The following is a 14,310-nucleotide window of genomic DNA, read 5'->3' as shown; positions in this document are numbered from 1 at the left end:
CTAGCTCTACTTATGTTTATTTAAACACACTAGACTCATAGGTCTTGAATTCTCTGCATGAAAATCAACACTTTCGATTCAATTTCTCCCAACTCCCAAACTTCAATTGGCATTCAAGGCACTTCTAATGGTCAACAAATCACCTCAATAAGATCAATTTCAAGCATACCACAAAAACCTAAATTTATTATCAAAACCCTAATTCAACATATCCTAATTCATATAAAGTCCTCCCATACAACTTCTAACACACTTTTAGTCATTAATCATCATCATTAAGTAAGTTTATATTCAAAAATTCATCAAACTCTTATGGTCATCAAGGTTGCCGAATTTTCGATCTTTCCAATACCCACGGTTTTCTTAATTTTTTATGCAATATCAACTCCTCATGACCTCAATTCATGGTTTAATAAAGGTAGGATGGGAGAGTAAGCACTAACCTTATGTTGATCACTCTTCCAAGCTTGTAACAACTTTAAATCCTTCTAAATTTCTTCTTCAAATTGCTGCCTCAAGCTTGCTTTAGTGGTAAGGATTAATTTTTGTGAAGGGGGTAAGTGGTTTTATGGTGGAATGAGCTAGGGTTTTAAGCTTGTGAGCATAACAATGGTGGGTTTCTCTCTCTCTCTCTCTCTCTCTTTGGTGTGGGACTAGGAAGAAGAAGGCTACTGGAAATGGTTTGTTTTTATCTCATTTTTATGTCATTTTTATCCCTTTTAATTTATTTGTCAAGTTGTGATTGGGTGGAGGGCTTTTAATTGCATCATGGTGATGTCATAATTTTCATTTTGTTTCATTTTCTTTTCTTTTCTTTCCTACTCATTTTCAATTTAATTTTTAGCAATATTTATTCATATTTTATGTCATATAATTTATTTACTTAACTGGACAAGTTGGCCAAAAATCATCTTTGAAGACGAAATGACCAAAATGCCCTCCATTTGGCTTATTAAGCCAAAATCATCTGTACTTATCTAAAAATTTTTCTAAGTATTTTCTTGGCATTCTAATACCATTGAAATCTCAATGACTCTTCTCTGGAGTCCCAAAAATTATTTCATAAATTTTTCCCCGGGTTTAGGGCTTTTAGCTGTGAAGACAGTAAGTTCCTGTCAAGGTCACCCATTGCTAGGGTACCAGCTCATTTAACTTCATTGTATTTTATTTCTTAAATTTTTCTAATTTTTCCCTTACCATTATTTGAATTATTTATGACTCCTCACTCTAGTTTATATATAGTTCTTGATATTCTAGCTGTCCGGACAGACATTGGTCATGGGAACAGTCGAATATATGGACTAGCTAAAGTGAGGGTGTTACATATACATCATGTCATATCATATCATTTCTACTTATACAATCTCAAGAAAATATGTTTTTCATTCATTCATTCATATGAAATTCATCTACAATAATTTACAATTTATTCACAATATCAAAATTGAATTACATATCTCAAAAGATTTACATGATTTACTTATATACAATAAACACAATGCAAAACTAAATATACATGGACCCTACCAAAACAACTCTACTAAGGTGACTAGCAGATACTGTCAGATCTGATTAAATCTCTATCAAGGCACTACTTGTAACAACCTAGGCAAATCCCACATCGACAAAACACGGGAGAAATGCTGGGTTCATAAGATGGAGGTTCCTAACCCCTATTGACGCGTTTTAAAACCGTGAGGCCTTCGGCCCAGAGCGGACAATATCACTAGTGGGCTGGGCCATTACATTTGTGGTATCAGAGCACGGTTTAGGCGTTCCTAGGCATAGATAGATAGAATGAGATAGTGTGCATAACATGCATTGCATTTATATGAGTTGAGGTGACACTAATGCAGATCTATTTTCTTGGTTATTTTAGGTTAAGGTATGGACTCAGAATCGCAGAGGGCAGTAGAAGAAGAAGTAGTAAGCCGTATTCCGACTGGGAGTGATATTGGAAATCGAGGAGATCCTGCTCCACTAGTGCAAGAGGTGCCTGTACAACCCCAACAGGCCTTGTTTGAGCAGATGACCGGATTCTTTCGACAGATGACTGGGGTTATTCCACCATTGTCTCAGCAGAAATCACCTTTAGGAAAAATTAGGAAGTATGGAGCTGTAGATTTCAATGGTAAAAAGGAAGACGATTCTTTAGCGGCTGAGTATTAGTTAGAAAGGACTGAAAGAGTCCTGCAGTAGCTCCATTGCACACCATAATAGAGTTTGGAGTGTGCAGTTTTGTTATTACAAGAAGCTGCATATCGGTGGTGGGATGTCGTAACCAAGGTAGTGCCACCAGTTGACGTAACCTGGGAATTCTTTCTGATAGAGTTCAGAAAGAAATATATTAGCTGTGTTCATGAAGAGGAGCAAAAGAGGAGTGGTGATCAGCAAAAGAGAAAATTTGAACAGTCTAGTAATAAGAGGCAGAGAGAACAGTTAAGTCAGACATCTGATCAAAGTAGGAGATCTAGACCCAGGCCTATACCCAGAAGAGATCAACTAGAAACACTAGTAGTGAGTGCGCCAGGATTAGCAAGAAAATGTGGCCATTGTAACAAGTGGCATAAAGGTGAATGTAGAGGATTGACTGGAGCCTGTTATAGATGTGGGGCCATAGACCATCGTCTAAAAGATTGTCCTAAGAGGAATTTACCACGGACCCAGACAGAGGTCGTGGAAAGACCAAGTATAATAGTAACACCACTTCCAAATGTCACCCAAGCCGGAGAGGAGCAAGAAGCCCCAGACGTGAATTTGAGGTAAAGTATTTCCTTTATGATATGCCTAAGTGTATAATGATAGATTCGAAAAGACTAAATAGTACCATATATATAAAAGAAGTAGATAGAGCGAGCAATAGAAAGGTAAAAAAATTATCTTAGATACCTACACCCAGTAAATGTCGAGCACGAAATTTAAATTAGAGGGGAAGAATTGTAACACCCTCACTGTAGCAATTACGTACATTCAACTGTTCCGATGACCGGTGTCGGTCCGGACAGCTAGAACGTCTAGAAAAATAATTAGACTAGAGTGAGGAATCATAAATAACTCAAATATTAATAAGAAAAATTTGGGAAAAAATTTTAGAAATAAAATACAACCAAGTTAAATGAGCCGGTGCCCTAGCGATGGGTAACCTAGTGAGAAGTTGCGGTTCTCGCAACTAGGAGCCATAGACCCAGGGGAAAAATTATAAAATAATTTTTGGGACTACAGAGAAGGGTCATTGAGGTTCTTATGGCATTAGAATGCCAAAGAAATGCTTAGAAAAATTTTTCAATCGGTACAGACAATTTTAGTCTGTTAAGCCAAACGGAGGGCATTTTGGTCATTTTGTCTTTAGAGATGATTTTTGACCGACTTGTCCAATTAAGTAAATAATTATTATGATCTAAAATGTGAATAACTATTGTTAGAAATTTAATTGAAAATGAGTGGAAAAGAAAATGAAATAAAATATAAATTATGGCATCATTATTGTGTCATTAAAAGTCTTCCACCAATCATATTGTAACACACACCTTATAAACTAATTAAAAAGGGATAAAATGAGTTAAAATGAAAAACAACAATCTGTTGCCCTTCTTCTTCAACCAGCCGAAACTCTCTCTCTCTATTCTCCATGGATGCTTTTACTTCTCTCTAAAAGTTCCTTGTAAACACACCATAAAATCACTTGTTGATTTCACAAAAATTGCTCCTTGCAACTAGAACAAGCCTAACGCAGCAAAAGAAAAGGAGAGAAAGATTTTTCTTCAAGCTTGGGTTGACACACACAAAGGTTAGTGCTTTAACTTATAGTTATTTCTGTGTTTTATGAAAGAAATTAGTAAATCCTACAACTAGGTGCCATAGGAAATTATAGATGAGTGAAAATCTGAATCAGACAGATATGCGTGAACAGTAAATTTTAAAAATTCATAACTAGAGTTAGGGATCTCAGATCAGGGTGATTTTTATGTCAAAAGAAACCTTAAGGAATGTTCTAAAACTTTGTAGTTTTATGGCAGACCTGATTCTAATGTTAGGTTAGGGTTTGAGGACAAACATTTTATTGCTCAGATGTGGACTCTGTTCTGCTGATTTCTTGCAACAGGACAGCTACCTTCAATAAATCATAACTAGAGCCACAAAACTCGAAATGATGTGATTCTTGAGTCCTTGAAATGCTTATTGAATGCTCTAAAACCTTGTAGTTATGGTGAAGAGCTAATTGTGGTAGCTGCTGGTTGATATTTTTGCATTTCCTTACTACTATCCTGCATGTATTGGATTCTGGACAGGTTGCACCTTTTTAATTAGTTCTGCAATTTCCGATCTGATTTTGATGTGATTCCAATTGGAGATTGAGTTAAACATATGAAGGTTGATTTCTGGAAAATATGTTCTTGAAATCTTATTTCTATAAATTATGGTGATTATTTTTGCACCCTGTTTCTGCATGCTGATTGTGCACTGAGTGCACTATTCATTCTAGTAACATGTATATTGCATGAGCTAGAAATTTTAGAGGAAAAATGATTAAGCATGCTTTGATTTAATGAAGTTACATGTAGAAATTATTAAGGTGGAGGCCCATTTCTGGTCTAGAAATGAGTGACATGAGGAAATTGAGTGAATGGGCTGCCCTTGGTGACCTGCAGGACTGGGCATGAGTCCAGCAGGTTTGGGTAGCAATAACTTGAATTGTAGAGGTTCAATTGGTGCAAAGCCAATTGGACATGAAACTAGACACATAATGGCACAACTTTGGTGAAGAAACCATGCCCAGAAAACCAAACCAAGTGGACCAAAAGTTTTCCCTAATCCCGGTGACCTGCAGTCTGCCTGGGCAAAATGACCAAATGAACAGTGTTTGGTCATTTGGCCATAACTCAATGTAGAAAGGTCCAATTGACCTGAAATTTTACCAGCAACAAGCTGAGATATAGACCAAAAACTTTATGAAGAAACTTGACCCAAATTATGACCATAACCTAGTCAAATTGCCAACCAAACTTAGGTCACCAAATCTGGCAGAACCAAATTGCCCAGAAAATCTGGGTACAGGTCACTCCGACCAGTTATGGTAAAATGACCATAACTTGAGCTACAAAACTCCAAATGGAGTGATTCAAAAATGGAATTAAAGAAGACACAATAAGGAACAACTTTGATGAAGAAAGGTTAGCCCAGTTTCCACTCTAAAATTGTCCAATGGAACGGTAAACTTAGGTAGTAAAAACTGAAAATTTAGAAATGCATCGAGGGGACTTTAAATTGCAATTGGCAATTAAAACTAGCAAATGTAAAACTCAAAATGTGGGATCTTGGTGTAATTAGAATTAATATATCCATTAAGTATAAAAAAAGTCAACATTTTGGTTGACTAGTAAGGTGAATAGTAATCAAAATGATTAGTAAATTAAGATGAAGACCTAAAACCAATTCTAAGCTTAAATGCTTAGAATTGTATGACAAATGTGGACTATGCATCCTAGTCAAAATTGTTAAAAAGAAATTAAGGCCATAAATTTGAAATTCATGAAATATTCATGGATTACTCGACACATGAAAAATAAGTCACCTAATTGATGTGAATAGATAGTTAGGGCTTATATGCCCATCACAAATGGAATTCATAAAATACTTGAACTATAAAATTTGTAATTACATAAGTAGATTCTTGAATGTATAAATGAGAAAGGAAAAATGTTTTGAATACAATGGTACATGTGAACCATTATTTAGAATTGTGATCAATATGAATAACATAATGAATGAATAAATGAACCATATTAATGTATGAATGAGACATTAGTTCTCATTATTGTAGAGAGGAGAAGTATTTTGAGTACAATGGTATAAAAGGATAATTGATGTGAATTGTGATCATATAAATGATCAAATGAATGTATGAATTATAATTGAAATTTATCATGAAATAATGAAGTCATAAAATACAATATATTAATATTTAATGATATTATGTGCCCTTGTATTGCCTAGACATGTGTGTCAGATTGGATAGTTTGGCATGCCAATAGGGTATTGTTTTAGCAGTACTGCGAAAGACTTTATGCCTGTATTCATGGCTTTATGCCCGTATTCATGGCTTTATGCCCACATTCATGGCTTTATGCCTGTATTCATGGCTTTTATGCCCGATTATGTGTTATCATGGCTTTTTAGCCATACTGACTGCATACGTGGTTGACGCTCCGCGTCCCATGGTATGACGGCCCGAGGCACCGCGGTGTCCAGTGCCAACGACCCGTTATCCAGTTTAGTCAGCCTGTCATAGGTTACTTGGGCAGTGAAATTTATTGAAATAAGTTAAGAATATTAGTAATAAAAAAAATATTAGAAATTAAATAAATGAGTAAGATGACCTAAAATAAATTAGAATAGTTATTTATTAGAAAGAATCGAAATGAACTGGACCGATATCAAAATTTACTTATTATGAAACAATCTGAGACAACCTAGCAAGTATAGAGAAAATGCTAAAAGATTAGCAAAGAAAATTATAACATAAATAAATATTGCAAATGAATAATATAAGCATAAATTTATTATTTTCAGATATTTTTTCTTTGTACATTATTACTGTACATTGACGAAATAAACACTTTCAAAGAAGACTAAATTAGGATAAAACATATTAAATTTTAGAAACCGCATGTGAAGTATAAATAAATCTTAATTAATTGAATTATGTTTTATTTCTATCTTTATTTGTATATTATTTCCTTGTTATATTATTGCACCACTAAGCAGCAATGCTTAGCGCGATTGAATTATTTCCTTCGCGCAGGTACTGAAGCTAGAACCCAATGGACGTTTGACTGGGAATTTTGGGAGTTCTGATCTGCAGAAGTGTCTGAAGTATTCAAGGTTGTCACCTCCTCAGCAATGCATGTAGATAGGGCCCATATAGATTATATTTTATATTTTGTATAAAATGCTTAGATATTGTATTGTAATATATATTATGAATAGGTAATTAATAAGAATGTGATGTAAATTAATAAATTAGCTTTTTCATACGTAATTAATTTATATATCATGTAAATTATGAAATTATGTAAATTAATGAAATTTGAAAATTTTACTTATGTGATTTGAGCATGAATGAGATTGTATGGATTTGAAGACAGATTTGAAATATATAGATAATGCATGGAAATGAATATAAAATTAAGATATATGAATGAGATGTGAATTATGAGATGGTTATGAAAATAATTGATGAGATTTTTATTGTAAAATATTATTGAAATTTTCAAACAGGTGAATAGTAAAACACATCAAACGATAATAAAATAGGGGAAACTCCGTTAGTTTCTCCATCGAAAAATAATCGATATTAAATATAACGAGAACAAAATTTTTAAAGAAATAAAGTAAGGTAAGTTAGGGTGCTCCAGCACCGAATGTAGCACGCCTTGATCGACTACACTGTAGTCGGGTGAGGAGTGTTAGATGTAATGGCCCGGCCCACTAGTGATATTGTCCGCTCTGGGCCGAAGCCCTCACGGTTTTAAAACGCGTCAATAGGGGTTAGGAACCTCCATCTTATGAACCCAGCATTTCTCTCGTGTTTTGTCGATGTGGGATTTGCCTAGGTGTTACAATCCACCCCCCTTATGGGACTCAGCGTCCTCGCTGAGGTTTGCCCCACCATCGTTCAAGGTTGCACGCGGAGCGGCTCTGATACCACAAATGTAATGGCCGGCCCACTAGTGACCCAGGGATGGGGTTGGGACGTGCTTGTTCAACCAGCTACGCACTGGGGTGGAAACTTCGTGTCCCACATCGGAAACGGGAAGAAAAGATTTGGGCCATATATGTGGGAGCCTTCCTCACCTGGTTAGCACGCTTTTGGGAATAAAACCTCCCAAGGGACAAATCCGTGAGGCCCATGGGCCAAAGCAGACAATACTAACTGGAGAAGGATCGGGCTGTTACAATTTGGTATCAAAGCTGGACTCCCTCTAGTACGGTGTGTGGTGCGAGGACGCACCAGGCGGAAGCTGGTGGGCTTGTCACGACCCAGGGATGGGGTTGGGACGTGCTTGTTCAACCAGCTACGCACTGGGGTGGAAACTTCGTGTCCCACATCAGAAACGGGAAGAAAAGATTTGGGCCATATATGTTGGAGCCTTCCTCACTTGATTAGCGCGCTTTTGGGAATAAAACCTCCCAAGGGACAAATCCGTGAGGCCCATGGGCCAAAGCGGACAATACTAACTGGAGAAGGATCGGGCTGTTACACTACTACTGCGGCTGCTGCTGTGGCTGTGCCTGATCTCTAGTATCTACGCGATGGAAAACCAATGCACTAAGCGAATTATTTAGTGGTGCATAACTTTAAAGTAAAATAAATGAGTAATTAAAAATAACAATTCTAGGCTAATTTCATAAATTCTAAGTCAGTTATGAATTTTCTGCACTTTGAAAACAATTAAATTTATCAGTATCTTTTCTGTTCATTTCTCATATTTTTATTCTTAATTAATTTATAACAGTGCCCAAGTAACCTATAACAAACTATAAGGCTAGATACATTGGAGTATACTAGTTAGACCTCCATATGTCTACCCTGTATACAACTGTCATGTCAAGCACAAGGCCAGCGGGCAGGCTATCAAAGCTAGAAATAAAATTAGGCACAATGGCCAACGGGCAAGCATATAGCCTGTAGAACAATCATATCAGACATATTTTGTCAATCAATAATTATTCATGTAGACAGTACTGCTATCTGTAGTCCCTAATTAGTATACCAATCGATCTAAACTATATACATAAGCCTAGGTTTACTTTGGGCAACTAAGCATTATTAATTACTTATTAGAAATTCCATGTCATTTTGTAGTGGGAAAGTGAGTCCCATATACCTATTTCATGTAATTCAGTATTTAGTAACATATTGGGGTTAAAATCCTAACAGAAAATAATTTGTTTGTGAACCTTTCTTTAGGTTCAGTTTTAATGTCTTATTTTATCTATCAGTTTGATCAATTTGTGGCCACTGTTTGGTCATACTTCCTTCATGGAAGTTGTTTCTATATGTCTTGTCTCTATTTTCCTTTTTGAATCATGTCATTTAGGTTGTTAGAACTCAAGTTATGGTCAAATAACCATAACTGGTTCATTTCCTAATTCTAAATTTTTAACTAGGCAGATTTTGAAATTACACTTTATCAATTTAATTGAACAAGTTGTAGTCACTTTTAGGCTTAGTGTTCTTCATATTATTTGTTGCCCTATATGTTATTATCACTCAAAATTTTGGATTGCAATTTTTCAAGTTTTGTAGAATTACTTATAGCAAAATCACTGGCCTGGACTCAAGTACCCTATGCCAACAGGATCCCAGTTCAGGTCAGTGGCTTTAACTTAACTTTTAGGATTCTTATATTCATAATTTGAGGAAAGTGTCTAAAACAAAGTTGAAGCCCTATTCCTCAGGCTTCCAGAACATTATGGCTCATCTCAATTGGAGTTTCCTAGTGGGAGATATAACTTGAAGTCTGTTCTGGGATCAAATGGTCACTTAGGCAATTTCCAGAATTTGCATACTAAATTAACCTAGCCAATTGACCTAGTTCACTTGATTTTTGAATTTTAGTCAAAAAAAAAATATTGTATATTGATGTCTTGTGGAAATTTTTCCACTGATTTTATTGCATTTGGATTTCTATAGACTAATTTATGGTTTCTTTGCCAAAACTGGTCAAGTAAGCCTATGTCCAGCAATTTCTGGGTAATATAGTTCTGGGCAGTTTTATGACCTAAATTGGGCCAATAATTTGGTTTGGTTTAAGGCATTTTTGGGCTCTATGGTCTTCATGAAAGTTGTATTCCTATATCTAAGCTTTCCAATGGTATAAAATTCAGGTCATTTAGACCTGTCTAGAGGGAGTTATGGCCAAATGAATGTGTACTGTTCATTTGGTCATTTTTCTGGGTTCATCATTTGGTCATCCGGATTGGGAAAATGATTTGGTCAAGTTCTGGATAGAATTTGGGCATGATCTCTTCATGAAAAATGAAGCATTTTAGGTCTAGTTTCATCTCCAATTGGCCTCATACAAATTGGAGCAACACAAATTCAGTTATGGCTCAAAAGATTCACTGGAGTTTTCAAGTCTCAATCTACATGGAAAAGCACACTTCCAAATTTCATTTCCTCTAACTCCCAAACTACAAATTGACATTCAAGGTACTTCTAATATCATCAATTTATCTCAACACAATCAAATTCCAGCAATTACACAAAGTCTCCAATAGTTAGGTCAAAACCCTAATTTTAATTTGTCAATCACAATATACACATGCAATTCTAACATATACAACTTCATCTACTTAACCATTAACTTCACTAGACACCATTTACATGCATGAAAACATTAAACTCCCATGTATGTCAAAGTTGTCGAAATGAGGGTTCCAAAGTTTCTTACCATTTGCTTTTAATTTCATGTTATACTCACTCATTTCAACCTCAATTCAAGACTTAACAAAGGAAGGAAAGGAAAACACGCACTAACCTTGAATGGAAAATTTTTCAAGTCGCTAAAACTTCACCAATCCTTTCTTTCTTGGCTGCCAATAGACTTCCCAAGGTATGGTGACTAATTTTAGTGAAGAAACTTGTGAGGTTTATGGTGAGAATGGGAGGGATTTAGAGCTTGGAAGAGGAAATTCATTGAGGAAGAATGAGAATAGGGTTTCGGCCATGGGAAGGTTGAAATGAAGAAGATGACATCCAGTGGACTTAGTTTGTCACTTTATGGCCATTTATATCCCACTAAATATTAATCTATTAATTATAATAATTAAAGTTTTAATAATTCTAATAATTCCCCTCATGTTTCCTTTATTTACATTACATATAGTTTCATGTTTTTATGAGATTTTCAAAATTTAAATATCACTCATTTTAATGGACATTTAGGTCAAAAGTCAACTCTAGGTGCCAAATGTGACACCCCTCACCCGTCTACAGTGTAGCCGAGCAAGGCATGTCACACTCGGTGCCGAAGCACCCTATCTTATCTTACTTTATTCTTTTAATAATTTTTTCTCGTTATATTTTATATCAATTATTTTTTTAAGGAGAAACTAGCGGAGTTTCCCCTGTTTCTATTACCATTTGGCGTATTTTACTATTCACCTGCTTGAAATTTTCAATAATATTTTATAATGAAAATATCATTCATACTCATCATAGTCATTTCACATTCAATTCTTGCAATTCACATACTTATTTGTACAAATTCATTCATGCTTATTACATATATCAAACTCTTTATTCCATTAGTTTACATAATTTACAACTAATTGCATAAATTCATAATTTACATCAGGTGCCTATTACATACAATTTCCTAATTTTTATTACAACATAATAAATAATTATAATGCTCAAATTATATAATATGACTAATGTGAGCCCTATCTACATGCATTGCTGAGGAGGTGACAACCTTAAGCACTTCAGACACTTCTGCAAATCCGAACTCCCAAAAATCTCAGTCAAATGTCCACTGGGTTTTAGCTTCAGTACCTGCGCGAAGGAAACAAATCCATCGTGCTAAGCATTTTTGCTTAGTGGTGCAATAATATAACAAAGAAAATAATATGCAAATAAAGAAAGAAATGGATTATACTTTGGATACTCTGGAATTTAATCTAATTTAATATAATACTTCTAGTATCAACTATCTTTCATTCTAATTTATTCCTCTGAAGAAGCAATATTCCTAAATTCACAGTAGTAATATACTTATATCTCTTTTTTAAGTCTTTTTATCATTTCATTCAATACTTTCTAGGTTATCACAGATTATTTTATAATAATTAAATTTTAATATCGTTCTAATTCATTTCAGTTCTTTCTACTAAATAACTAATCTAATTTATTTTAAGTATTCTTACTCGTTTATTTAATTGCTAATATTTTCAGTTGTTAGTATTCTTAACTTATTTCAATAAATTTCACTGCCCAAGTAACCTATGACAGGCTAACTAAACTGGATAACAGGTCGTTAGCACTGGACACCACAATGTCTCAAGCCGTCATATCATGGGACGTGTAAGCTCAGTACGTCAACCACGTATGCAGTCAGTATGGCCAAAAAACCATGATAACATATCAGTATGGCTAAAAGCCATAATAACAAGTAATCGGGCATAAAAGCCATGAGTGCAGGCATAAAGCTATGAATACAGGCATAAAGCCTTACGCAGTACTGCTAAAACAATACCCTATTGGCATGCCAATCTATCCAATCTGACACACATGTCTAGGCAATATAAGGGCACATAATATCATTAATTTATTAAATACTCCAATCCTAATTTATAGTATTTTAACTTTTATTCATAGCAAAAGCATAAATACCCAAATTTCATTCCTACACAATTTATACAATTCATTATAACATTTATAATAATTTCAATTCACATCAATCAATTTTCATGTACCAATTGTACATCGAAATATTTTTTCTTACTCTCATGAGGAGAACTAATGTCAAATTTTATGTAAATTATCATTCATATTCCAAGTAATCCATGAATATTTCATGGATTTCAAATTTAACTAAATTTTCCTAAAATCCTAGTGTCACTCAAATTCAAAAAAAAATTTGAATCAACTATTTATATAACTTATCATTTGCAATTCAAGAAGTATTTTTGCTTACATAAAATTTATGATTCCTCTTATTTTCACTCATGTTCCATTAAGTGTTAATATGTTTTTATTTTATTTCCTAGTGGAAATACTATGTCCAATTTCATTTTTATCTAATGCATATATTCATAAATTTCATTTATATAGTTCACTATTTATCAACCTCACTAACTATTTATCATTTAGCTAATTTATTACACCAATTTACAGGTGCCTAGGTTCAAGCATTTTCATTTATATATACCTAGATTCAAGTATTTTCATTTGTACTCATAAAAGGAACCTAAGTCTCAAATATTATTTGCACATCATTTATACCTTTAATATTTCATTTATAGTCATTTATAAATCACATTTCAAATTAAATTAACAATATCCCCTAAGTTCTATTTGTGATGAGAATACAAACCTCATCTACATATTTACATAATTTAAACATTCATTAAATTATTTAAGTGGGGTACTATTCACTCTATTAATTTTGGTTGTTACTATTCACTTAGCCATTTCTACACAAAATTTGACTTTTTAATTCATAATAGATTTGTTAAGCCTAAGTTCACCAATATATCACATTTTACACTTTATTTTTGTTGGCATTGGTTGCCAAACCAAATTCCTAGTCTCCTAGGTTTTATTTCAAATTTCCAGAATTTGAGGTCCAAATTCACTGTTTCATTATATCTGGCTACAATAATATTTTGACAACACTTTCTTCATGAAAGTTGTTTCTTTATTTGTCTTCTTTAATTCCCTTTTTGAATCACTCTATTTGGAGTTTTGTAGCTCAAGTTATGGATATTTTACCATAACTTGCCGGATTGACCTATACCCAGAATTTCTAGGCAGAATTGGTTCTGCTAGATTTTGTGTCTTGACTTGGGTGGACAATTCCATTAAGTTCTAGTCAAAATTTGGAGTTATGCTCTCATGAAAGTTATTCTAAATTGTCTAATCTTTCCATTGATATAAAATTTAGGTCATTTGGACATTTCTACACTAAGTTATAACCATTTGAACAAACACTGTTCATTTAGTCAATTTCCAGGACCAACAGGTTGGGTACCCGGATTTGGTCAATTTTTAGGATATTCTATGTTTGTTTTCTGGGCAAGTTTTCTTCACAAAAAATGTTGCATTATTTGTCTAGTTTCATGTCCAATTGGCCTTGCACCAATTGAACTTACACCACTCATGTTATAGCTGTCCAAACTTGCTGGACTCCCATCTAGACCTGCAGGGCACATCGGACAGCATACCCAACCTCAATTCCCTTGGCACCATTCACTCAATTTCCTACTCAAACATGACCAAATGGTTACTAATTGACCATTACAACTTCTTTTTATCAATACACAAACAAAATCCCAATTTTGGTGCCCAAGCCCTAACTCCAACAACTACAATTCTTCATATACATACAATCCATGAATTAAAACACCAAAATCATGTTCAATGGCAGCCATACACAACTATTATACAATCAAATTGATGAAACCCTAAGGTACCCTAAGGCTATCGAAATTTCATGGGGCAAGTTCATAAATCTTTAATTCATTTTTCATCAAATTTTCAACTTAACTCAACTTAGATTCATGCTTAGAAAAGAGTGGAGG

Source organism: Hevea brasiliensis, chromosome 2, assembly GCF_030052815.1.
Source record: "Hevea brasiliensis isolate MT/VB/25A 57/8 chromosome 2, ASM3005281v1, whole genome shotgun sequence".
NCBI classification, from domain to species: Eukaryota; Viridiplantae; Streptophyta; class Magnoliopsida; order Malpighiales; family Euphorbiaceae; genus Hevea; species Hevea brasiliensis.
Note: the sequence above shows the minus strand (reverse complement) of the source record.